The 25,271-nt window shown below is 49.9% G+C and overlaps 1 protein-coding gene across 1 annotated transcript in view; it reads right to left on the bottom strand.

Annotated features, from left to right (window-relative positions):
• Positions 1-25,271, bottom strand: part of FGR (FGR proto-oncogene, Src family tyrosine kinase) — a 417,108-nt gene that overhangs the window by 256,203 nt on the left and 135,634 nt on the right. Inside the window, exon 2 of the mRNA XM_073564004.1 lies at positions 9,364-9,406. The gene's annotated coding sequence lies outside the window, so the exon portion shown is untranslated. The remainder of the gene's footprint in view (positions 1-9,363; positions 9,407-25,271) is intronic.

Genomic DNA, 25,271 nt, shown 5'->3' on the forward strand with positions numbered 1-25,271 from the left:
GCCACGCCTCCTTCATGCTTCTTATGCTCCGGCTGTGCCCTGACCCGGAAACACCTTTGGCCCAATGGCTGACCAGACGGGGCCATATTAGGCCGCTTCCCCCTGAGGGAGGTGCCTGATCGTTGTGTTTCCTAGCACTCTGGCCTCGCTTCATCGTGTGCTCTCTGCTCCTGCAGCTCCGTTCTCAGCTGCTCCTCGCAGCAGCCTCTCAGTCCTGCTACCTGCGTTCCTTGCTCTTGTCCGCAGTTCTGTCTCCTGTGTTCCTGTCGGCCTGCTCCAGTCCAGCCTCCAGTGTACCTGCCGTCCTACTCCAGTCCTGTCTCCAGTGTTCCTGCCGTCCTACTCCAGTCCTGTCTCCAGTGTTCCTGCCGTCCTACTCCAGTCCTGTCTCCAGTGTTCCTGCCGTCCTACTCCAGTCCTGTCTCCAGTGTTCCTGCCGTCCTACTCCAGTCCTGTCTCCAGTGTTCCTGCCGTCCTGCTACAGTCCAGCTTCCAGTGTTCCTGCCGTCCTACTCCAGTCCTGTCTTCAGTGTCCTAGCCGTCCTACTCCAGTCCAGGCTCCAGTGTTCCTACTCCTGTCATTCCTTCTCGTTCCAGTCTTCTGTCTCTCTTCATTCCAGCCACCTGGTTCCAGTCTTGTTCTGTTACTCTTTACTCCAGTCTCAGTCTTACTCCGGTCCATCCTGAGCCGCCCCTCTTGGTAACGGCTACCGTGGTACTCGAACCCCTGGGCCTGCTCCTAACGGTCCCTGTATAGGGGTCGGTTCCATCTGGCAGCTCGCCCAGGGCCCCTCGGTGCCACGGTCCAGAGGGTCCACTCCCAGAGCTTCCTTCTCCAGACCACCCACGCTAACAGTACGATCAGGCCATGGACTCTGCCGGTACTACGGCTGCTACCCAGAAAGAGTTGCTATTCCTACGGGAGAATCAGGGTCGCATTATGTCAGTCATGAAGTCGATGGACACCCATTTGTCAGCCTTGCAGGTGGCCGATCCTGGAAATGCCACTCAGCTGGCCAGTCTCCAACAGGAGCTGGGTCAGCAGCAAGATACTCAAGCCCACATTTTGTCCTACATGGCCTCCTTTGATAGTCGCTTGTCGGCCCTCCAGGCTGCCACTGCAGTGCTGACTCCTCCTCCCACGTCTTCTGCTCACCCGATGCCCCGCCTCGCCAAGCCGCCTCGTTTCACCGGGGATCCCAAGCTCTGTAGGGGGTTCTTAAATCAGTGTAGCCTCCACTTGGATATTGCTGTGGCAGCCATTCAGTCGGATCGGGCCAAAAGTGGCCTTCAAATGTCCCATCTGGAGGGAGAGGCCCTGTCTTGGGTCAACCCGCTCTGGGAACGTGACGACCCAGTCGTCTCGAGTCACCCGGTTTTCCTGGATACGTTTCGTAAGGTTTTCGATGAGCCGGGTTGGTTAGCCTCTCTCACGGAGTCACTCTTTAACTTACACCAGGGCTCTCTCACAGTTGGACAGTACGCTATTCGCACTCCTCCGAGCTCGGTTGGAATAACACGGCTTTGGTGGGGGCATTCTGGCGCGGTCTCTCTAGTAGAATAAAGGATGAACTCGCAGGTCGAGATACCCAGTCCACCTTAGAGGACCTTATCTCGCTGGCTACCCGCATTGACCTGCGCTTCCTGGAGCGTGCTCGGGAGTCAGCGAGAGACAGGCGGTCCTCCAGGTCAGTCTCTCCTTTTACCCGGTCTGCCAGCTCCCGTTCAGTTGGGTCCTCTTCCCTCTCTTCGGGTGAGCCCATGCAGATAGACCGTCTCAGGTTGGCCGTGTTGCGTCAGAGAGAGACGGGCACAAGATCTGTGCCTCTATTGCTGTGATTTGTCGCACTATGTCCGCACCTGTCCTAAGAGACCGGGAAATGACTCCACCTAGGTCAGGTGAGAGGCCTTCCTAGGTGATGATGATCCCTCTCAACCCCTTACGATTTCTGTGCTTTTGGTTTTCAGGAGGGAGGCGTGGTTCCAAGGTGGCCTACGTGGATTCGGGCTCAGCGGGTAACTTCATTCGGCCGGAAGAGGTGGATAAATACCAAATTCCTGTAGTCACTCTTTCTAACCCAATTCAGATTGCCACCGTGGATGGCAAACCGCTACAGGTGACCATCACTTTGGTCACTGAAGTGGTGGAGTTGCAAGTTAGAGCCTTACATCGAGAGAAGATAGCCTTTTACGTTTTGCCAAAGCTCTCTCATGCCATTCTACTCGGTCTTCAATGGTTAAGGACTCATCAGCCTGTTCTCGACTGGTCTTCTGGGGAGATACTCCGCTGGGGGCACCCATGTCATGCTCGCTGTCTGACGCCTGTCTGCCAAGTGGCCACTCCTCGGTCATCTCCAGACCTCCCGCGTCTTCCTCCAGCCTACAGCTACTACGCCGATGTTTTTGATAAGAAGGAAGCGGAGGCCCTCCCTCCACACCGGCCGTTTGACTGCCCAATTGAACTTGTTCCCGGTTCAACCCCTCCAAGGGGCAGAATCTACCCTGTGTCTCCCGCAGAGACCACCGCCATGTCCGAGTACGTCCAAGAGAACCTCGCCAAAGGCTTTATACGGAAATCCTCTTCGCCCGTGGGAGCCGGGTTCTTCTTTGTCAAAAAGAAGGATGGAACTCTACGGCCGTGCATTGACTATAGGGGCTTGAATGAGATTACCATCAAGAACTGGTACCCTCTTCCACTCATTCCAGGGCTGTTTGACCATCTCAGAGGGGCTCGGGTCTTTTCCAAGCTGGACCTCAGAGGAGCCTACAATCTGGTCCGTATCCGTGCAGGTGAAGACCGCTTTCAACACTCGAGATGGCCATTACGAGTACCTGGTCATGCCCTTCGGCCTTTGCAATGCTCCTGCAGTCTTTCCAGAGTTCGTCAATGAGATCTTCTGTGATCTCTTGTACTCCTGTGTGGTCGTGTACTTAGACGACATCCTCGTCTTCTCGCTGGACCTCTCGTTCCACAGAGTGTCCACCTGGTGCTTCAGGGTCTTCGGGAGAACCGCCTGTATGCGAAGATCGAGAAATATCTCTTCGAACAGACCTCTCTGCCGTTTCTGGGATACATTATCTCCGACGCTGGTCTAAGGATGCATACCGAGAAGTTGTCTGCCATCCACAAATGGCCTTGCCCCGTCGGATTAAAGGCGATGCAACAATTCCTCGGGTTCGCCAGCTATTACCGGCAATTTGTCTCCCACTTCTCCGCTATCACAAGACCCATTTCTGCGCTCACCCGTAAAGGGTCTACTTCCAAGGATTGGTGTCCTGAGGCAGAGGAGGCCTTTCTGACCCTAAAACGGGCTTTCTCCACGGCTCCGGTCCTGCATCGCCCTGAGAGCGATCGACCTTTTGTACTCGAGGTGGACGCTTCCTCGACGGGTGCCGGGGCGGTACTGTCCCAGAGAACCGCCTCCGGTCTCCTGCACCCTTGTGGCTTCTTCTCGAAGGCCTTTTCTCCATCCGAGTGTAACTACTCGATCGGTGACCAGGAACTTTTGGCCATCAAGTTGGCCTTGGAGGAATGGCGTCACCTCCTGGAAGGAGCTGTCCATCCTTTTGTCATCTCGGACCACAAGAATCTGGCCTATCTCCAGTCTGCCCAGAGACTTAACCCTCACCAGGCCAGATGGTCCTTAATTTTTGCCCGATTTGATTTCGAGCTCCGATTCCGTCCTGGCAACAAGAATTCCAAAGCCGACGCCCTGTCCAGGGTCTTCCAGCCACATGAATCCATGGAGGAACCTTCGCATATCATTGATCCCACTAGGATCATCACCGTGGTTCCGGTGAACTGGCTTACTCCCCCACCTGGCAAGACGCTTGTGCCAGAGAATCTCAAGCGAAAGGTTCTTCTATGGGGGCACTCCTCCAAACTGGCCGGCCATGCCAGAACTAAGAAGACCCTTGACCTTATCGTGTGTCACTACTGGTGGCCCACACTTCGCCAAGATGTACTCGACTTTGTTTTTTGCACAGGATGGACAAGAAGCCACAAAGTGCCACAGAGACCTCCGTCCGGCTTGTTGCTTCCGTTGCCTGTCCCTACGGTTCCTTGGGAGAACATTGCCATGGATTTCATCACCGACCTACCCTGCTCTGCGGGCTGCACAGTCATCCTGGTGGTGGTGGATCGTTTTTCCAAGATGGCTCATTTCGGCCCTCTGCCCGGTCTTCCCTCAGCGCCGGAGCTGGCCAAAATCTTCATTCGTCAAATCTTCAGACTTCACAGACTACCTCGACGCATTGTGTCTGACCGAGGGGGTTCAGTTTACCTCCAAGTTCTGGCGTTCACTTTGTAAGCGCATGAACGTTTCCCTCGACTTTTCCTCGGCCTACCATCCACAGTCCAACGGACAGGTAGAGCGTACCAACCAGACGCTTACGGGGTACTTACTTCACTTCTCCAACGCTCACCAGAACAATTGGGTCAACTTACTCGCCTGGGCAGAGTTCGCTTATAACAACCATGCTGGTGAGTCTTTCGCCAAGTCTCCGTTTTTCACTGTTTTTGGCAGACATCCTGGTGTTCCTCTTCCGATAACTCCTGCCCCGAGGTACCCGCGGCCAACGCCTTGTCTTCTAAATTTTCTAAGATTTGGGCTGAGACCAACACATCACTCAAGAGATCCGCTGATCAGATGAAGAACTATGTGGACAAAAAGAGGTTGGATCCTCCTCCGTATCATGTTGGGGACAAGGTCTGGCTCTCCTCCAAATTCGTCCGATAAAAAATGCCCTCCTACAAATTGGGTCCACGCTACATCGGCCCGTTTGAAATTCTGGGACATATTAACGAAGTCGCCTACAAATTGAGGTTGCCTGCTTCGCTCCGGATCACCTTTCACGTCTCTCTCCTGAAGCCTGTGGTGCTGAATCGCTTCCATTCCTCGCTTGATCCTGGTCCTCAGCCGGTGGGTGCCGATGATGTTTTTGAAGTGCAGGACATTCTCGCTGTGAAGAGGGTTAGAGGTAGGACTTTCTTTCTTGTTGATTGGAAGGGCTTTGGTCCTGAGGAGAGATCCTGGGAGCCTCGGGAGAATATCAATGCTCCCCATATCCTCAAGAGGTTTCTTGCTAACCTCCAGGGGGGGCAGCTAAGGGTGCGTACTGTTACACCGCTTCGTCATACTCACCCGACCTCCGCTCCCACGCCGCAGTCGGCCTCCGCTCCCACGCCGCAGCCTCTCTTCACCTGACGGCCGCGGCGGTCACCTGAGACGGACTCGCGACCGATGCCTTCCCTGCATGCTATGCGCATGCGCCATAGGCCGCAGCCGCGCCTCCTTCCTGCTTCTTATGCTCAGGCTGTGTCCTGACCTGGAAGCACCTTTGGTCCAATGGCTGACCAGACGGGGCCATATTAGGCCTCTTCCCCCTGAGGGAGGCGCCTGATCGTTGTGTTTCCTAGCACTCTGGCCTCACTTCATCGTGTGCTCTCTGCTCCTGCAGTTCCGTTCTCCGCTGCTCCCCGCAGCAGCCTCTCAGTCCTGCTACCTGCATTCCTTGCTCTCGTCCGCAGTTCTGTCTCCTGTGTTCCTGTCGGCCTGCTCCAGTCCAGCCTCCAGTGTTCCTGCCGTCCTACTCCAGTCCTGTCTCCAGTGTTCCTGCCGTCCTACTCCAGGCCTGTATCCAGTGTTCCTGTCATCCTACTCCAGTCCTGCCTCCAGTGCTCCTGCTGTCCTGCTCCAGTCCAGCTTCCAGTGTTCTTGCCATCCTACTCCAGTCCTGTCTTCAGTGTCCTAGCCGTCCTACTCCAGTCCTGTCTCCAGTGTTCCTATTCCTGTCATTCCTTCTCGTTCCAGTCTTCTGTCTCTCTTCATTCCAGCCTCCTGGTTCCAGTCTTGTTCTGTTACTCTTTACTCCAGTCTCAGTCTTACTCCGGTCCATCCTGAGCCGCCCCTCTCGGTACCGGCTACCGTGGTACTCGAACACCTGGGCCTGCTCCTAACGGTCCCTGTATAGGGGTTGGTTCCATCTGGCAGCTCGCCCGGGGCCCCTTGGTGCCACGGTCCAGAGGGTCCACTCCCGGAGCTTCCTTCTCCAGACCACCCACGCTAACAGTGCCTTTGTTGGGTGATGAACTAGGAACAGGTTGAGAATAGGATGACCCAGCGTTATCTGTATGGACAGTAGACTGTTTTGCCATGGACAATTGGGTGCTGCAAGAACATTTCGTTGAGGCCTTATCAGCCATCCAAGACATTATCTGCTCTTGTTCTTCTGGCTTCCAGATCTGTTTACGTTCCAAACCGGGAAATTTCGCCAGGAACCTAGATGCATCAACCTTCTTCGGTCTCACAGACTCTGTGTGCCTTGTTGGGCACCAACGACCCCACGTCCACATCCCTGTCCCTTCACAACAGCCTTTTGAGTACAATAGGGACGAAAAGAATCAGGTGCATTCTCCCTCTGCAGGCTTCAGGGTCGTGCAGTGGATGTCAGATGGCCAAAAGACTTAATTTCATCAATCCGCCTGCGCTGAGCAGAAGACTGTAGTAAAGTGGAGGTGGACACCTAGTGGGAGGAGGGTTCGGTGAGTTTTGGTTTATTTATTTTATTTGCCAGTGCAGACTTTGTTTTTTTGAGCAGGTGGGGAGGGGTGAGGGTGCAATAATCAACAGTTGGGGGCATTATCACTATGCAAAGACAAAAAATGGGTGCACTATGGGGGCATTATTACTATGTGGAGGCACAGTGGGAACATTATTACATTTGTGCAGGAACAAGGGACATTTTGACTATATGGAGGCACAGTATGGGCAATACTAATAAGCGCCGGCGGTTCGTACCGGAGCGTTCAGCTGCATACAAATACATGCAGTCGCACACTCCGGTACCAAGTGCCGGCGGCAGTGCAGGGTGAGTTTGTCGCATTGCACTCGCAAGTGTGACCCCGACCTGCATTTTTCCTGCGGATTTCTTCCTTTTTTCTTGCGGTTTTCTTGCGGTTTTCCCCTGTGGATTTGGAGAATGGAGCAGGTGGAAAACCGCACAAAAGAAGTGACATGCTGCATATTTTGAACCACAAGAAAACCCCACGGAAAAATCTGCAGCGTCTGCACAGCGGTTTTTTTTCTATTGATTAACATGCTTCTGTACCTCACAATGCGGATATGCAACGTTTCTGTGTGGTAAAATCCGCTGCGGATCTGCTGGATATCTGCATCGTGTGCACATGGCCTTATACTGTATCTGCAGGATTCGCTCGCTCTGGAAACAATAAGTCTTCAGCTCCACCTGCAGCTAACGTCTGGAGACTTTCCTGTCTCCAAACACCCAAAAGACAAAAAAACAGCTGGACATTTTTCAGTCTGGTATTATAACGTATTCTAATTTACTGAGATAATGACTTTTGTGATTTCATTGGCTATAAGCCATAATCATCAACAGTAACAGAAATAAAGACTTGAAATACATCACTCTGTTTGTAGTGACTCTATATAATATGCAAGTTTCACTTTTTGTATTGAAGAACTGAAATAAATTAACTTTTTGACGATATTCTAATTTTGAAGCACCTGTATCTCCCCTCACATACAGTGCAAGTGACCCTATCACAGTGCATAGAATGATCGTATTAAAAGGGATTTCGGCAGGTCTTTGCTACCTCATCTGAGAGCAGCATGACGTAGGCAATTAGAAGCTGAATCCAGCAATGAGTAGGAGAGAGATACAGCTTGGTGTGTCGTATCTATTCCCTTTTCCTTCTGAATCCAGCAATGTATCACTTAGATTACTGGGAGCAGCCATTTTGACACAGAGTTTTTAGATTTAACATCAAGCAGAGCTGAGGAAGCTGCCCTATTTCCTTCACCCCCCCCAAACCCACACCCACCAGGCTCTGTATATATGATGGCTATAGACAGTGAGATGCCCATCACAGGAGGGGATGTTGGACTAAGGGTACCGTTACACCAAGCGATGCACCAGCAATCCCGTCAACGATATGGATCGCTGCTGCATCGCTAAGTGGTCGCTAGAGAGCTGCCACACAGGCAGATCTCACCAGCGACATAGCAGCGGTCGGGGGTCGCTTCTTACCTGTCAGACGCGGCGATCCTGACGTCCTCCCGCCCGCGTCCACGCGTCGCTCGTCGGCGCCACAGGAAGCCCAGCAGGAAGCATCCGACGAGAAATGGTCCAGGAGCTTCTCGCGCGATCAGCGATAGTCAGCGGGGGAGCAGTCGGAGGTAAGTATCAGACATAGCGATATCGCTAGCAATATCGCTGCTACGTCACAAAATCGGTGACATTACAGCGATATTGCTAGCGATATCGCAGTGTGTAACGATATCGCAGTGTGTAACGGGGGCTTTAGGCTCACAAGACCAGCTCTGGTACAGCAATGAAAAGCTTCTTGTACTAAAACAATCATTGTAAGCAAACAAAAGCAGAGTTTGATAAGAGAGTCATCTCTGAAATCTGTGTTTTAACCCCGACCTCATGCTGTCTTCAGGTTACATAGCCAAAACCTGCTGACAGATTTCCTTTAACCAATTCTGTGTGTGTGTGGAAGTACGGTCGGCTTGTATAAACGGGATATTTAAACGAATGTCCAGTCAGCCTCAAGAGCTACAAAACAGTACAAACAAGCCTTTTTGGGAAAACTTATGAGATGTGTAACATATAACATCGCTGTTCTGGGGCGTTTCTAATTAGTCCACAGCATGAAATCAGAATATGCTACTCATCAGAAGGGTTTCATCTAGATTTGGTCTTTATATTTTGTTATTTGTAAAGTGTAGAAATCTCCATAAAGAAACAAATGCAAACTATTACTGTCAGGTTCTATTTTTCACAGGCTACAAAAATACAGGTGGTTTATATTCACACTGGCTCATTCTTTTACACTTTGACATTATTTTGAGTCTTGTAGAAACAGGTAGAATGCATACATCAAAGTTTATTTGAAATAAATTTACAAACATACAGCTGTTGAGAGTAATTATTTCATATCATATTCGACTAATGTAAATACGACGGTGTCCCCATAAACTGATTAAATATCAGAAATATTGACTTAGTTTGGAAAAAAAAATGCTGTAAAAACAATTAAGGCCGGGATCACACACAGCGAGATACGGCCGAGTCTCGCAGGTTAAAACCAAGCTCTGGCGCCGGCACTCCGGAGCGGAGCGTTCAGCTGCATAAAAATAAATGGAGCTGCACGCTCTACTCCCGTGTGCTGACAGCAGTGCCGGGTATTACCATGCGAGACTCGGCCGTATTCCTCGCATGTGTGATCCCGGCCTAAGGGTAAAGCCAGCCTAACTTGTGCCTCCAAGAGACACTGAAAGGTTTTTATCTACTTACAGAAAACGCTAGCGCAACTACTGAAGATATTGTACTTACTGAGGAAAATGTCAGATATGAGACATCACCTGGTGCAAATAGTCTGTAAGACAAAAAGACAGCGATGCGTTAATATAAATTCAGACTTCTGATATTGCAATGTGTTGAAGTTTTTTACCCTATATAACAGAACTGAGTCATAGTTCCTATCCTTAGGGCCCCGTCACATATAGCAACTCACCAGCGATCCCGACAACGATATGAACTTGTCAGGATCGCTGGTAAGTCACTATATGATCGCTGGTGAGCTGCCAAACAGGCAGATCTCACCAGCTTCACCAGCGACGACGAGCGGGAGCTGGTAACTAAGGTAAACAGCGTGTTTCTAAGCGCCGCGCGGTACTTAGAAACCTGCTATTTACCTTGGTTACCAGCTCCCTGCGCTAGTAACTAAGGTAACACAGAGGGTTTCTAAACGCCTGCTTGCTGGTCGTTGCTCTCCCGCCTGCCACACACAGCGATGCGTGCTGGCCAGCGGGAGACCAACGACCCAAAAAAAGTCCAGAGCTTTCAAGAACGATCAGAGATACCCGGCCGGGGTCCGATCGCTGATAGCTGTCACACACAGCGATCTCGCTGGTGAGATCACTGTTGCGTCACAAAACTTGTGACTCAGCAGCGATCTTGCTAGCGAGATTGCTTTGTGTGACAGGGGCTTTACACATTGTGTGTCTTTCTTCTCAAAGCCCTGTTTACACAGGCCAATTATTTCTACCATTCCTTTGCTTTTATTTTATGTCCAGACCATTATTTGATCCTCTGATATTGTGTACCATATATCATGAAATGTACTACTATAGTTATTGACATTTCCATTAGCCTGACATAAAGGGGCTAAACTGCAGGTTAATAGCGTTCTGAAGTTGTGCAGCGGCCCGGCTCCCTGAGTAAATTACTGTAACTCTGGCTTTCAGTCATAGAGTAATAGCTCTCAACTAGCCATCCTGGATTCAGCAGGACTGTCCCGATTTGAGGGGGCTGTCCTGCTGTCCCAGCAGGTCAAGGCTTTGTCCCAAATTCCACTCTCTTCTCTGTGTGGCATCTTCTCTGACTTCATTGCTGCGTAGCTCCTCCTCGAAGACGGTGCCTGAATCATTGCTCTGCACACACTTAGGCTGAGTTCACACGTGGCGTTTTTTTTCACGTTTCCGCGGCGGTTTTAACCGCGCGATTTTGCCGCGAAAACGCGAAAAATAAGCATTCCATGCATTCCTATGGGATTCCGCAATGCTGTGCTAATGCTGCGATTTTTACCGCGGCGGAATCGCTTCGTGGTAAAAACCGCAGCATGCTCATTAATTTGCGGAATCGCGGCGATCCCGCACCCATAGGAATCCATTGTTCCGCTTACTTCCCGCATGTGGCTGTGCACACCATGCGGAAAGTAAGCAGAACAATTGCGGATGGTACCCACGGTCCAGAGGAGAGGAGACTGTCCTCCGGGCTTTGGGTACCATATCCCTGTAAAAAATAGACTTTAAAAATAAAAAATATTGTTATTCTCACCCTCCGACGTCCCGCGCAGCCTTCCTGCTTCTCTTCACGCTCTCGTTCCCAGTAATCCTTTGCGAAAATGCCCGCGATGGCGTCCGTTCTCGCGGGATCGCGAAGTCTCGCGGTCATTCGCGCGACGTCATCGCGAATGACCGCGAGACATCGCGATCCCGCGAGAACGGACGTCATCGCGGGCATTTTCGCAAAGGATTACTGGGAACGACTGCGCGAGACGTCGGAGGGTAAGAATAACACCATTTTTTATTTTTTTTTACATTCTATCTTTTACTACTGATGCCGCATAGGCGGCCTCAATAGTAAAAAGTTTGTCACACTTGTCAAACACTGTGTTTGACGAGTGTGACCAACCTGTCAATCAGTTCTCCAAGCGATGCTACAGATCACTTAGAAAATGCTAGCATTCTGCAAGCTAATTACGCTTGCAAAATGCTAGTTTTTCCGCGGGAAAATCGCGGGAATTTAAAATGCGATTTTCCCGCGGACTGGAATTCTCGCTGTAATTTCCGCAAGAGTTCCGCTACGTGTGCACTTAGCCTTACAATTAATTAAATCTAGAATTTTCTTCTTTCTTTGTGATTTGGTCTTTCCAGGAATCGAACCCACAAGCTGTATCATTTCAGGCAGTAGCTAAAGCAGCATGTACTTACAAGCATGTGAGGATTTTGTATACTTGAAGCTGCATTGTAAGCTCTGAACCCACAGGCAGATTATACTGGTACATAGAGTAACATCTGTACATTCTATGTATCTGTTTTCTAGAGGTGAAGAAATAATCAGATTTTTGCTTTCATGTAAGGCCTCTCACTCATCAGCGTAAATAAAATTGTTCCTATGTTGCTCCTGAAAAGTAGAATGAGTGTCATATGAGAGTCATACGAGAGTCATGCAAGTAAAATGCTATTTTTTTCTTACTTACTATCCGTATGACATTCATATGACATGTGTATGCAATCCGTTTTTAACATCAGCATTTACATACAGTAATTCTCATTTAAAGCTAATAAAAATATGTCAGTGAGATATATAATCAGTGCTTTGTGTGTGTGATTTTCTGTACTTGTATTTAGCTAATAAATAAAAGAAAAAAATGGCATTTTTATTTACCAACTGAGGGAAAGCTGATAGTTGGGGGCTGGTGTTATTATTCCAGGAAGGGTACACTATTGATGGATTTTCCCAGCTTATAAAGAACAGCTCACAGCTGTCTGTGTAGCCTTTACTTGTTATTATATAGGTGACCCCCAAAAAATGACTTGAGTCCCTCCTAGATTTACTAACCAGCAAAAGTTAAGCAGACAGCTGTTTGCTGATATTAACCAGGAAGGGGATATAGATATTTGCCTCTTCCCAGACTAAGAACATATGCTGTCAGTCACCCCCAGAAAAGGCGCATCCATAAGATGTGCCAATTTTGGCGCTTAGCCTGGCTCTTCCCAATTGCCCTGGTGCATTGGCAGCAGAGACAATGAGCTGCGCGTGTTTGTGCAGCTCAATGCCTCACAATGACGGGAAAAAGGTAAGCAGAGATTATATTGAATCAACTCAGAGATTATATTCAATTTTTTAAAGCTATGCAACTAGAATTCCCTTTTCCCTTGGCCTATTGCCTGTGGGTGTGTTTATATTTAGTATTCCTGCAATGTGTGTGTGGCACCCCTGATGGTCCAGTCACCACAGAGGTACTGCACCTCACCCAGAGGTGTGGTATCCCACAACCAGGTAAGGTGGATACACCCGACCAAACTCCAACACCCACATCCCACACACACCAGTAGTGTAGCAGAGCACCCTTTATGGCCCCTGCTTAAAACACGAAGAGTGCTGTGAGGAGGGTGGGGCATAGTTTAGAGAGGGAGTAGGATAGAAAGTGAGTTCAGATCCCTCTGAGGGAGGGAAGGAGAAGGACGTGTCTGCAGAAGCTCTATAGATTAGAGGCTGCTGGACAGATTGCATTACAAAGAAAGCTCCCAAAAGGAAAGAAGGTTCCTCTGGGACACGGCTGGAGCGTACTCCCCGTGGGTCCCTTATCCATGCTGAGTACAGGTAAGGTGGATGGAAAAACTGGGCGCAAAGGGAACGGCCCCTAGCCTAGTTCGCGTACCTCCGGGCGCCACTAGCAAGCCGATAGCTTTGGTTACTTTATGGACCATCGCCCCTACCACAGTTAGTCCGACTGAAAAGGATCACAGAAACAGTGAGGCGTTGTCTGACAGGATTCGCAGCTGCTGGCCCAGAACGATAACCGTGAAGTGCTGGAAAGTAAGTAAGGAGTTAAAGCAGCATATTGTGTGGAAATGGCCAAGAAAGGTACATACTGACAGGGAGAGCTGGAAGGGTGTACCTCATCTTATCTGGAAGTTGTCTGGACCCCTCGCCTGGAGCATTGAAGCGGGCACCTGTGCGCACTAGAATTGTGAGTAAAGCCCATTGGAACTGCATTCAACTGAGTCATTTGTCTCCTTTCCTGTGCCACTCACCCAGCTCTGCTACATCTTCCTCTCTACACTACCTCACCATCTACCAACTCATCTCTACTGCCTGGGACTACAGCTCTACCAGTGGAGACCTTTAACAACTCTGCTGCATCATAACATCTGTCCCAGAGAAGCAACACTGCATCGCTGGTCACTCTGACCAGAACACCACAGGTGGCGTCACAAATTCATACAAACTCTATTCTCATCTAAATACACCCATTTTACATGACCTGGGGCCACGGACCGGGTCACTGCCACTGTGACACACCCCTTAAAGACGACCGGCCCAGTACTGAGTATCCTACGGCCCCTGGGGCGCGTCATGTGAACTTGGTCTTACAGACGCAAAAAAGCCAAGTGTCATATAGTGAAGCTTACATAACAATATAAAGTTCTGTCTGCAAAGACTGTGAATGAATGAAGAAAAAATAAGTCTACAGGTCGCAACTAGGGATGAGCAGGATGCACAGATGACATAGTGCCAGCCCTGACTGATCAAAAGCCACACTGGCGACGCCGGAAGGTTAAAGATTTGCAAGTCTTCCATCCAACTGCCTGGTACAACCGACCCAGACGCTGGACCAGATTCCCGAAAATGGACTTGCTCATATCTAGTCCCAAACCTCCTAGATACAGTGAGACAGTTCCAGATTTGTGTCTACACCTTGCAGCCTCAGACATCTCCTGAATGTCCCTTACTGCCATTGCCCCCTCTGCCATCTCCTCCTGCTAGGTTAAAAAAAAAAAAAAGGTAAATGGGTGTGAATTTGGGTGTGGCACGGGCTGCGGTCAAAATTTGCCATGATATGCTATGCACATCTCATGATTTGGCCCTCTTGAAAAGGTTCTTGAAATGTTGGGAGGTGTGATGAGGCACAGATGGCGTGGCTTCAATCACAGCTTAGTACATAGTGCATGGTGGAAGAAACCACAACCCCGCACTGATCGACAGCCACCTCTGTACCGATGAAGCTTTATTCTTCGGGTCAGTATGATTACAGCGATACCACATATATATCTTTTTTTTTTATGTTTTGGTGCTTTTACACAAAAAAAACTATATGAAAAACAAAACATTTTGACATTGCTTTATCCTGAGAGCTATAACTATTTATTTATCTAAATACAGAGCTGTATGGCAGCTTGTTTTTTGCAAACATTATGATGTTTTCAGTGATACAATTTTTATTTACATTCATTTTTTTAATCACGTTTTATTCTACTTTATGTTTGGCGATGATGAAAAAGCATAGGTTTTTGCCTGTTTTTTACAGTGTTCACTGAAGGGGTTAACTAGTGAGACAGTTTTATAGGTTGGGTCGTTCCAAACGAGGCAATACCAAATTTGTGTACTTTTTTTTGTTTATTTTTATTTTTTACATAAAAATACTTATTTATGGGTACAATACTCTAATTTTTTATTATTATTATTTTGTGATTTAAAAAAAATATTTTTACAATTTTTTTTCCTTTTTTCCTTAGTCCCTCTATGGAGCTTTCACTTTCTGTAGTCTGATTTCTGTTATAAGGGCTCATACTCACTGGAGAGAAAATCAGACACTGTTAGTCAATGGGTGACTGGGTCAATGTTAGTCAATGGGTGACATCTCAGTTGCGATTTTTTTCCCATCTGAAATCGGACTGAGAAAAAAAATCGCAGCATGCTGCGATTTGCTGTGATTTTCGGGTGAAAATTGCCAATGCAAGTCAATGGGTGCGTGTAAAAATCTGACAGCACTCGCACCATGCGAGTGCTGTCCGATTTATATGCACCAGTGTCCTTTGAAAAGCCGGCAATTCATATGCGGCTATACAGTAAAATGACACTGACAGGTCAGAAAAGAATAGATAGAATAGATATATACACATAGAATACATAGACACACCCACATATATATGTATTTATATTAGATAGATAGAAGAAAAGCCGGTAATTCATATGCGGCTATACAGTAAAATCACACTGACATGTTAGAATTAGTGTTGAGCTTTCCGATACCGCAAGTATCGGGTATCGGCCGATATTAGCTGTATCAGAATTCCGATACTGACTTCCGATACTTTTTTCATATTGGATACTGGAATCGGAAGTTCCCATAATGCTATCAGCCCGCTCGCTTTGATTCAGCCAATGGGATTCCTCAGAAGTGTGGGCACATCCTGTTAGGCATGTAGGCATGTTAACTATTGGCATGGCTGTGATTGGCTGCTGAAATGATGTCATGATGCACTATAAAAGCCACTGCCACCACCATTTCTGGTCACTCTGCTGTGAATTCAGTTAGGGACAGGCTGCTGTTGAAGACTGTGAGGGACAGTTAGAAATAGCGATTCTCAAAACAATATTGTACGTTAACCAGGCTACATAAACCACCACTGTAGCTTGCTTTTCCCTAGCAGCAGTGTTCACAGCTGTCTGCAAGGGCTGTGTGAGTGCAGCTCACGCTGTGGAGTGGGTCCTGCAGCCACGTCTGGTTGTAGGCCGCCCAGCGTGCCTCACTGCTGCCTCATACATATTTTTCTTTTTGAGCTGCTTATTTTAAAAAAAATTCTATCTAGTGTGCTTCCATCCGTATCCATATACGTTGGTTGCAAACACTAGTAGTAGACAGCGGAGCCTTTCTGCAGCCTGTCAGTGCTAGTGCCCACTTAGCTGCACTGTTCACGGCTGTCTGAGAGGTCTCTGACTGTGTGAGTGCAGCTCACGCTGAGTAGTGTGTCCTGCAGCTACGTCTGGTTGTAGGCCGCTCAGCGTGTCACTGCCTCACACATTTTTCTTTTATTGCAGCTCATTTTTTCTCCTATTAGTGTGCATCCATCCGTATCCATATATGGTGGTTGCAAACACTCTAGGAGTACACAGCGGAGCCTTTCTGCAGCCTGTCAGTGCTAGTGCCCGCTTAGCTGCACTGTTCACGGCTGTCTGAGAGGTCTCTGTGTGTGAGTGCAGCTCACGCTGAGTAGTGTGTCATGCAGCTACGTCTGGTTGTAGGCTGCTCAGCGTGCGTCACTGCCTCACACATATATTTCTTTAATTGCAGCTCATTTTTTCTTCTCCTATTAGTGTGCATCCATCCATATCCATCTACATTGGTTGGTTGCAAACACTATATAGGAGTAGATAGAGGAGCCTTTTTTCTGGCTTGTGCCCTTCAGCTGCAGCCAGATTAGTATTACCCAATTTTTTGGAGCCACATCTTTTGCATTGTAGGTTACCTGCCTGCATTGTAATAGCTCCAGAAAGTTGGTGATACTCTGACTTTCAAATCTTTGGTCACATCCTTTTAGATTTTTTTCCCCCCCAAAAAAACAACAAAGTTCACCAAACACTACATTTGAAAGTTGTGTAGGCCACATTATCTCCTATTAAAGTGTAGTCAACACACACACTTCATAAAATTAGTGTTTCTTATACCTGTAACCAGCTGTTCAGGAATAAGCACACTAAGGCCCCCCTTTGTACTTTTCTGCCTATCTTTCTCAGTCTAGCAAGATGAAGAAGGCAGGGAGTAAGGCACGTGGCCGTGGGCGTGGAGTTTCAGCAGGGAGAGGACGTGGGGATTCTGCAGGGAGAGGACGTGGGGATTCTGTGCCTGCTGTTGGCACCAGTGAGTCAGCATCCCCCAGTTTCAGCAGGCAACAGTCCTTTATGCGCAGCTTTGTAGGACCTCACTGTACCCCACTGCTGGGGGAGGAACAAATTGAAGCCGTTGTCGGATGGATGGCAGCTAACGCATCGACATCAATTACTTCCACATCCTCTCAGGGCCAGAGCACCGAAGAGCAACCATCTGTCTCTTCACCACCTGCCAAAGTGCCCAGGCAATCAGAGACCCCTGGACAGGAGCCATCACAGTTTCTACTTCTGTTCTCGGAATCTGTTGGTTTGGAAAGAGGGGGCCAGCCAAGCAGCATTCCAGAATGTGAAGAAGAGGGAGTATGCAGTAATGCGCAACTTCTTTATCCCTCTGAATCTGAAGAGGCGGGTGGGCCAGTGCCTATGGTCAGCATACCTCAGTACGCATCAGATGATGACGAGACTCAGTTACCACTTTCTGGTGCATACGGTGCTGGCGAGACAACCCAGGAGAAGCAGGTGTTTGAAGAGGGGAGTGTAGATGATGAGGTCCTTGACCCATCATGGCGTGAGGAACAGGAAGGTGGTGGGAGCAGCTCTGAGGAAGAGATTCCCCGAACGGCCAAAACCGGAGGGAGAGGGAGGGGGCAGACTTGGTTGCCTGTAGCCTCCACTTCGGCACCCGTTAGGAGCATTCCACTTTCAAAAGGCAAAAAGGGTGCTCCCAAGACTTGCAGTGCGTGGTCCTTTTTTGACACAGTTGCAGATGACATTTGCTTTGTCAAATGCAAGCTGTGTCATCAGAGAGTCAAAAGAGGGAAAAATGTCAGCAACCTCAATACCACTAATATGTGGAAACATGTGCTGACCAAGCACGAGCTGGAGTTACACAGACACACTGAAGACGTAGGCCAACGTACGGCACCACCTACCACCTCTTCAGCTCGTGTTGGGGCCTCTTCCTCCAGCTCACACACAGCTGGTTCAGCTTCCTCACAGGATCGCCAAGGAAGAACCTCTGGCACTGTTGTCTGGAGACCCAGTGACATTCCACCCACAGCACCACGTTCCCAGTCATCCTCACACTCCCAGGCCACTCGGCAGCCATCGGTAGCACAGGCATGGGAGAAAAGGTGGCCATACTCGGCAAACCATCCCCGAGCACAGGCTCTGAATGCTGGCATTGCCAAACTACTGGCCCTTGAAATGCTGTCATTCAGGCTGGAGGAGACTGACACCTTCCGTGACTTCATGGCATTGGCAGTCCCACAATACACTGTGCCCAGCCGCTTTTATTTCAGCAGGCGAGCCGTCCCTGCCCTGCAGAAACATATGGAGGCAAACATAAAACATGCGCTACTAAACGCCGTCAGTAGCAAGGTCCACCTGACCACCGATGCATGGACCAGTAACCATTGACAGGGACAATACCTTTCCCTCACTGCCCATTGGGTCAATGTTGTGGAGCCGGGTACAGATCTGGAGAGTGGCACTCTACGTGTTCTGCCAACTCCGCGGATTGCAGGAATCCAGTCTGTACACATTGACTACTCCTCCTACTCCAGTTCCTCTGAAACAGCGCAGCAGGAGCCTGTTACGACCGATATGAGCACAGCCGTGGCCAAACGTCAACAGGCCATACTGAAATTAATTTCATTGGGGAATCGAAGCCACACAGCGCAGGAGCTCTGGAATGCCATCAAGCAGGAGAGCGACGTGTGGTTTCTGCCAGCGAATCTCCAGCCGGGCTTGGTAGTGTGTGACAATGGCCGAAATCTGGTGGCAGCTCTTGGCCTTGGCAACCTCACTCACATCCCATGTCTGGCACATGTGCTCAACTTGGTCATGCAGAGCTTTCTGAGGGACTATCCGGATCTTGATGCACTGCTGCACAAGGTCCGAATAGAGTGCGCTCACTTGCGGCGTTCCAGCATGGCAAGATCGCGCCTTGCTGCTCTGCAGCGCCGATTACGTCTTCCGGAACATCGCATCATATGTGACCTACCCACCAGGTGGAATTCAACGTTACATATGTTGGAGCGGTTGTGTGAGCAGCAGGCAGCAGTCATGGAGTACCAGCTGCATCAGGCGCAAACAAGTCGCAATGTGCGCCGGTCACACTTCAGCACCACTGAGTGGGCCTCTATGAAGGACATCTGCTTCGTTTTGCATGCCTTCGATGATTCCACGTGGATGGTGAGTGCAGATGATGCACTAGTCAGCATGACTGTCCCCCTTACCTGCCTGCTTCAAAAAACACTGCAAGCACTAAGGGATGAGGTTTTGGAAGAGGTGGAGGATGAGGAGTCCCAAATGCCATCTGCTTCTGGACAGTCTGCGCTACGTGCTTCCTCACAAAGGCCTAGGCAGGGGACACTTTGTGAGGAGGATGAGGAGGAGTCGATGGAGGAGGAAGACATCTCTCCACAGCAGGGAGGTACACAAAGCTGTAGTCAGTATGTACAGCGAGGGTGGGGTGATGCAGAGCAGGCAGAGATCACGCCTCAAGCAGGGGACAGCGGTTCTTTGGCAGTTGGGAGTCTGCAGCACATGGTTGACTTCATGCTGCAGTGCCTGAGAAATGACCGCCACATCGCCCACATTCTCTACACAGCTGATTATTGGGTGTACACCCTCCTAGATCCTCGCTACCGGGACAACTTGCAAACCCTCATACCAACGTTGAACCGGGAGCGTAAACTGCAGGAGTACCAAGACACACTGGTGCAGTCCATCATGTTTTCCATTCCACCCGACAGCAGTGGTGCTAGTGCTTTACAAAGCACCTCTGTGCGTCGACCCAGTGGAGGAAACTCGGCACAAAGAGGGAGCAGAGGCAGCGCCTCAGCACAAGGCAAGACCACTATGGCCCAAATGTGGCAAAGTTTTGTGTGTCCGCCACAATTGTCTACACCATCACTGATGGCTCCAGTCAGCAGGAGGCAACGTTTCCGACAGATAGTGACAGACTACATGTCTTGCCCTGTGAGTGTACTCCCAGATGGCTCTTCCCCCTTCAAGTTTGGGGTCTCTAAGCTGGATACATGGCCAGAGCTTAGCCAGTATGCATTGGAGGTGCTGGCTTGCCCTGCTGCCAGTGTATTATCGGAACGCGTCTTTAGTGCCGCAGGTGGTGTACTAACAGACCGTCGCACGCGACTTTCTTCCGATAACGTCGACCGGCTTACTTTTCTGAAAATGAACCAGGCCTGGATCTCCCCAGAATTTGCCAGTCCTCTTCCAGACTAAATAATTAGTTGGCAACTGCATCCGGGTCTCCTGTTGTGTTCATGTTTCTACCACCTGAACTATAATCCCTGGGCTTCAACACAGCCAGTTGTTGCTCAGATGTGTCGTCTGCACAGAGAAAAACACTAGCTCCTGTGTTAGTGGGGTTCAGTAACGCCAGCTGCTCCCCTGCTGTGTGGACGGCAAAGTCTCCTACTCCATCCACATTCAAACTACTACTGATTTTTAACCCTGCTCCACTTAGGCCTCTGGCTCCACTGTCTCTAGTATTTCCCCTGGCCTCCAACCCCGCCAGTTACAGCTGTGAAGTGGCATCTGCACAATCCACACTTGTTCCTGAGTTACTGTGGCTCAGTCACGTCAGTTGATCCCCTGATATGTGTCCGGCAAGGTCTCTTGCTCTGTCCACATTCACATTACTAGTAGCGTGAATGAGGACTGAGCAGGAGAGCTTGCCAGACACACATCAGGGGATCAACAGATGGGACTGAGCCACAGTTACACAAGAACAAGTGTGGATTGTGGAGACGCCACTTCACAGCTGTAACTGGCGGGGTTGTTGGCCTGGGGAAATACTAGAGACAGTGGAGCCGGAGGCCATAGTGGAGCACGGCGACAATCAGTAGTAGTCTACAACCTCTATAAAACCAGCTGCAAGTTGTCCTCCGCCTGCTGCATGCTTCATCCTGGGATACAACACAGCCAGTTGTAGCCTGGAAGTGCCGTCCGCACAGATAGAAACACTCGCTCCTGTGTTAGTGGGGTTCAGTAATGCCTGCTGTTCCCCTGCTGTGTAGACGGCAAAGTCTCCTGCTGCCTCCACATGCCAACACCATCAGGCCTCAGCCTGCTACAGGCCTCATCCTGGGCTCCAACAACGTCAGTTGGTGTTCAGAAGTGCCGTCTTCACAGAGAAAAACACACTAGCTCCTGTGTTAGTGGGGTTCAGTAATGCCAGCTGTTCCCCTGCTGTGTAGACGGCAAAGTCTCCTGCTGCCTCCACATGCAAACTACTACAGATTTGTAACTTTGGTCAACTTAGGCCTCTGGCTCCACTGTCTCTAGTATTTCCCCTGGCCAACAACCACGCCAGTTACAGCTGTGATGTGGCGTCTGCACAATCCACACTTGTTCCTGAGTTACTGTGGCTCAGTCCCGTCAGTTGATCCCCTGAAGTGTGTCCGGCAAGGTCTCCTGCTCTGTCCACATTCACATTACTAGTAGTGTGAATGAGGACTGAGCAGGAGAGCTTGCCAGACACACATCAGGGGATCAACAGACAGGACTGAGCCACAGTTACACAGGAACAAGTGTGGATTGTGCAGACGCCGCTTCACAGCTGTAACTGGCGGGGTTGTTGGCCTGTGGAAATACTAGAGACAGTGGAGCCGGAGGCCATAGTGGAGCACGGCGACAATCAGTAGTAGTCTACAACCTCTATAAAACCAGCTGCAAGTTGTCCTCCACCTGCTGCATGCTTCATCCTGGGCAACAACACAGCCAGTTGTATCCTGGAAGTGTCATCCGCACAGATAGAAACACTCGCTCCTGTGTCTGTGGGGTTCAGTAATGCCAGCTGTTCCCCTGCTGTGTGGACGGCAAAGTCTCCAGCTGCCTCCAAACTCACACTACAACGCTTTTTCTCCTCGCTCCAAGTAGGCCTCAGCCTGCTCGGAGCATTGATCCTGGGCTACAACACAGCCAGTTGTAGCCTGGAAGTGCCGTCCGCACAAATAGAAACACTCGCTCCTGTGTTAGTGGGGTTCAGTAATGCCAGCTGCTCCCCTGCTGTGTGGACGGCAAAGTCTCCTGCTCCATCCACATTCAAACTACAACTGATTTTTAACCGTGGTCCACTTAGGCCTCTGGCTGTACTGTCTCTAGTATTTCCCCTGGCCTCCAACCCCGCCAGTCGCTGCTCTGATGTGCCCTCTGCACAATCCACACTTGTTCCTGTGTTACTGGGGCTCAGTCACATCAGTTGATCCCCTGTGGTGTGTCCGGCAATGTCTTCTGCTCTGTCCCCATTCCCATTAATAGTTGTGGGAATGTGGACAGAGCAGGACACCTTGCCAGACACACATCAGGGGATCAACTGACGTGACTGAGCCCCAGTAACTCAGGAACAAGTGTGGATTGTGCAGACAACTCTGCAGAGCAGCAACTGCCATGGTTGGAGGCCAGGGGAAATACTAGAGACAGTAGATCCAGAGGCCAAAGTGGATCACGGTTACAATCAGTAGTTGTGTACAACCAATATAAAACTCGCTACAAGTTGGCCTCAGCCTGCTGCCTGATTTGACCCCTGGGCTTCAACATCGTATGTTGCTGCTCAGAAGTGTGTTTGCCACGGGTACTCCCTCCTGCCCAGCCGGGTTCCAGCAACGTCAGCTGTTTCTCGGCAGAGCCTTTGGCCTAGGTGCCTCCTTCATGGTATCCGAGTTCCAGCAACGTCTGCTGGTCCTTGGTAGTGCTTTGGAGCACAGGTACCTCCTGCTTAGAAACCATGTTCTAGCACCATCAGCTGGTCCACGGTTGTGCCATTGGCTGTTGCTCCTTCTGCTGCCCTTCCGGGTTCCAGCACCGTCAGCTGGTTCTCGGTAGTTCCATTGACTCTTGTAGCTAATGCTACCCATCCGGGTTCCAGCACCGTCAGCTGGTTCTCTTTGGCACGGGCACTCCCTCCTGCCCAGCCTGGTTACAGCACGCCTGCTGTTTCCGGGTAGTGTCAACGTCACTTTGCACTGATACGTTGTACTGTCATGTTGCGGACGGGTTAGCCGAGTCTATGGTGCCTGCAGTTTCAGTGCTTCCTATGTGGACTGGGGGTTCTGGTAACAAAGGCTGGTTTCATAGTGCCAATAGGAAAAGCACCCCCTGTAGGACTGTGGGTTTCGGTAACTGCGGCCGGCTCACGGCCTTGCAACTTTGTTTTTCCTGGGTACCTTCTGCTACCCATCCGGGTTCCAGCACCGTCAGCTGGTTCTCGGCAGAGCCTTTGGCCTACGTGCCTCCTTCATGGTATCCGAGTTCCAGCAACGTCTGCTGGTCCTTGGTAGTGCTTTTTAGCACAGATACCTCCTGCTTAGAAACCGTGTTCTAGCACCGTCAGCTGGTCCACGGTTGTCCCATTGGCTCTTGTTCCTTCTGCTGCCCCTCCGGGTTCCAGCACCGTCAGCTGGTCCTTGCTAGTGTCATTTGCTCTTGCAGCTTCTGCTACCCATCCGGGTTCCAGCACCGTCAGCTGGCTCTCAGCAGAGCCTTTGGCCTAGGTGCCTCCTTCTCGGTATCCAAGTTCCAGCAATGTCTGCTGGTCCTTGGTAGTGCTTTGGAGCACAGGTACCTCCTGCTTAGTAACCGTGTTCCAGCACCGTCAGCTTGTCCATGGTTGTGCCATTGGCTGTTGTTCCTTCTGCTGCCCCTCCGGGTTCCAGCACCGTCAGCTGGTTCTCGGTAGTTCCATTGACTCTTGTAGCTAATGCTACCCATCTGGGTTCCAGCACCGTCAGCTGGTTCTCGGAAGTGTCTTTGGCACGGGCACTCCCTCCTGCCCAGCCTGGTTCCAGCACGCCTGCTGTTTCCGGGTAGTGTCAACGTCACTTTGCCACCAATACGTTGTCCTGTCATGTTGCGGTCGGGTTAGACGAGTCTATGGTGCCTGCAGTTTTGGTGCTTCCTATGTGGGCTGCGGGTTCTGGTAATAAAGGCTAGTTCCTTAGTGCCAATAGGACAAGCACCCCCTGTTGGACTGTGGGTTTCGGTAACTGCGGCCGGCTCACGGCCTTGCAACTTTGCTTTTTCCTGGGTACCTTCTGCTACCCATCCGGGTTCCAGCACCGTCAGCTGGTTCTCGTTAGTGTCTTTGGCACGGGCACTCCCTCCTGCCCAGCCTGGTTACAGCACGCCTGCTGTTTCCGGGTAGTGTCAACGTCACTTTGCCACTGATACATTGTCCTGTCGTGTTGCGTTTGGGTTAGCCGAGTCTATGGTGCCTGCAGTTTCAGTGCTTCCTATGTGGACTGCGGGTTCTGGTAACAAAGGCTGGTTCCATAGTGCCAATAGGAAAAGCACCCCCTGTAGGACTGTGGGTTTCGGTAACTGCGGCCTGCTCGCGGACGCAACACTTTGTTAATCATGGGTACCTTCTGCTACCCATCCGGGTTCCAGCAACGTCAGCTGGTTCCCGGCAGAGACTTTGGCCTAGGTGCCTCCTTGTCGGTTTCCGAGTTCCACCAACGTCTGCTGGTCCTTGGTAGTGCTTTGGAGCACAGGTACCTCCTGCTTAGTAACCGTGTTCCAGCAACGTCAGCTGGTCCACGGTTGTGCCATTGGCTCTTGTTCATTCTGCTGCCACTCCGGGTTCCAGTACCATCAGCTGGTTCTCGCCAGTTCCTCAGCCTTCTTGTAACTTCTGCTACTTTTCAAAGTTCAAGCTTGTGGAAATGGTTTTTGATTCTCACTCTGGATCTCCCTGACAATGACCCTGAAGACGACGACCCTGAAGACCACACAGAAGAATACCTAAAAGATGACCCTGAAGAAGATGACCAAGAGGACAAAGAACAGGAAGACAACCACCAAGATGCAGAACAACAAGAGACAGAAGACCAAGAAGCATAAAAACCAAAAGCAGAAGAACATTAAGCATAAGACTAAAAATCTGAGCAAATGAGATTATCAAATTTATAAGCAGAAGAAGACTAAGCAGTGTATGGGGGTGAGTCCGTTCCTCCTCGTGGTGCCCCTGGAAAAGGCCTGCTGCTGAAGGCCAAACTGAACACGGACAAATCCTGTTGTAAATCTTTTGTGACAGGCTGAACGGAAGGTGTAATCTTCAAACTTTTAGAGATAACTACAGGAATGCCTGACACAAATAAGAATATCATGAAGAAGAATAGGAAGAAGAAGAAGAAGATACTGCTGCTGCTGAAGATGATGAAGGAGAAAGTGTGGGAGAAGTAAAAAAGAAGGTGAAGAGCATGGAAGTAGTGAAACATACATATCTGACAACAAATTAAAGACTTTAACATAGTCAATATCTTTGTAACTACGAACGTCTTTAAAAAAACAAACAAATTCCTGCTATTCCA

The sequence above is a fragment of the Dendrobates tinctorius genome, unplaced genomic scaffold, assembly GCF_039654945.1.
Source record: "Dendrobates tinctorius isolate UK_male_01 unplaced genomic scaffold, ASM3965494v1 ptg000015l, whole genome shotgun sequence".
Classification (NCBI taxonomy): domain Eukaryota; kingdom Metazoa; phylum Chordata; class Amphibia; order Anura; family Dendrobatidae; genus Dendrobates; species Dendrobates tinctorius.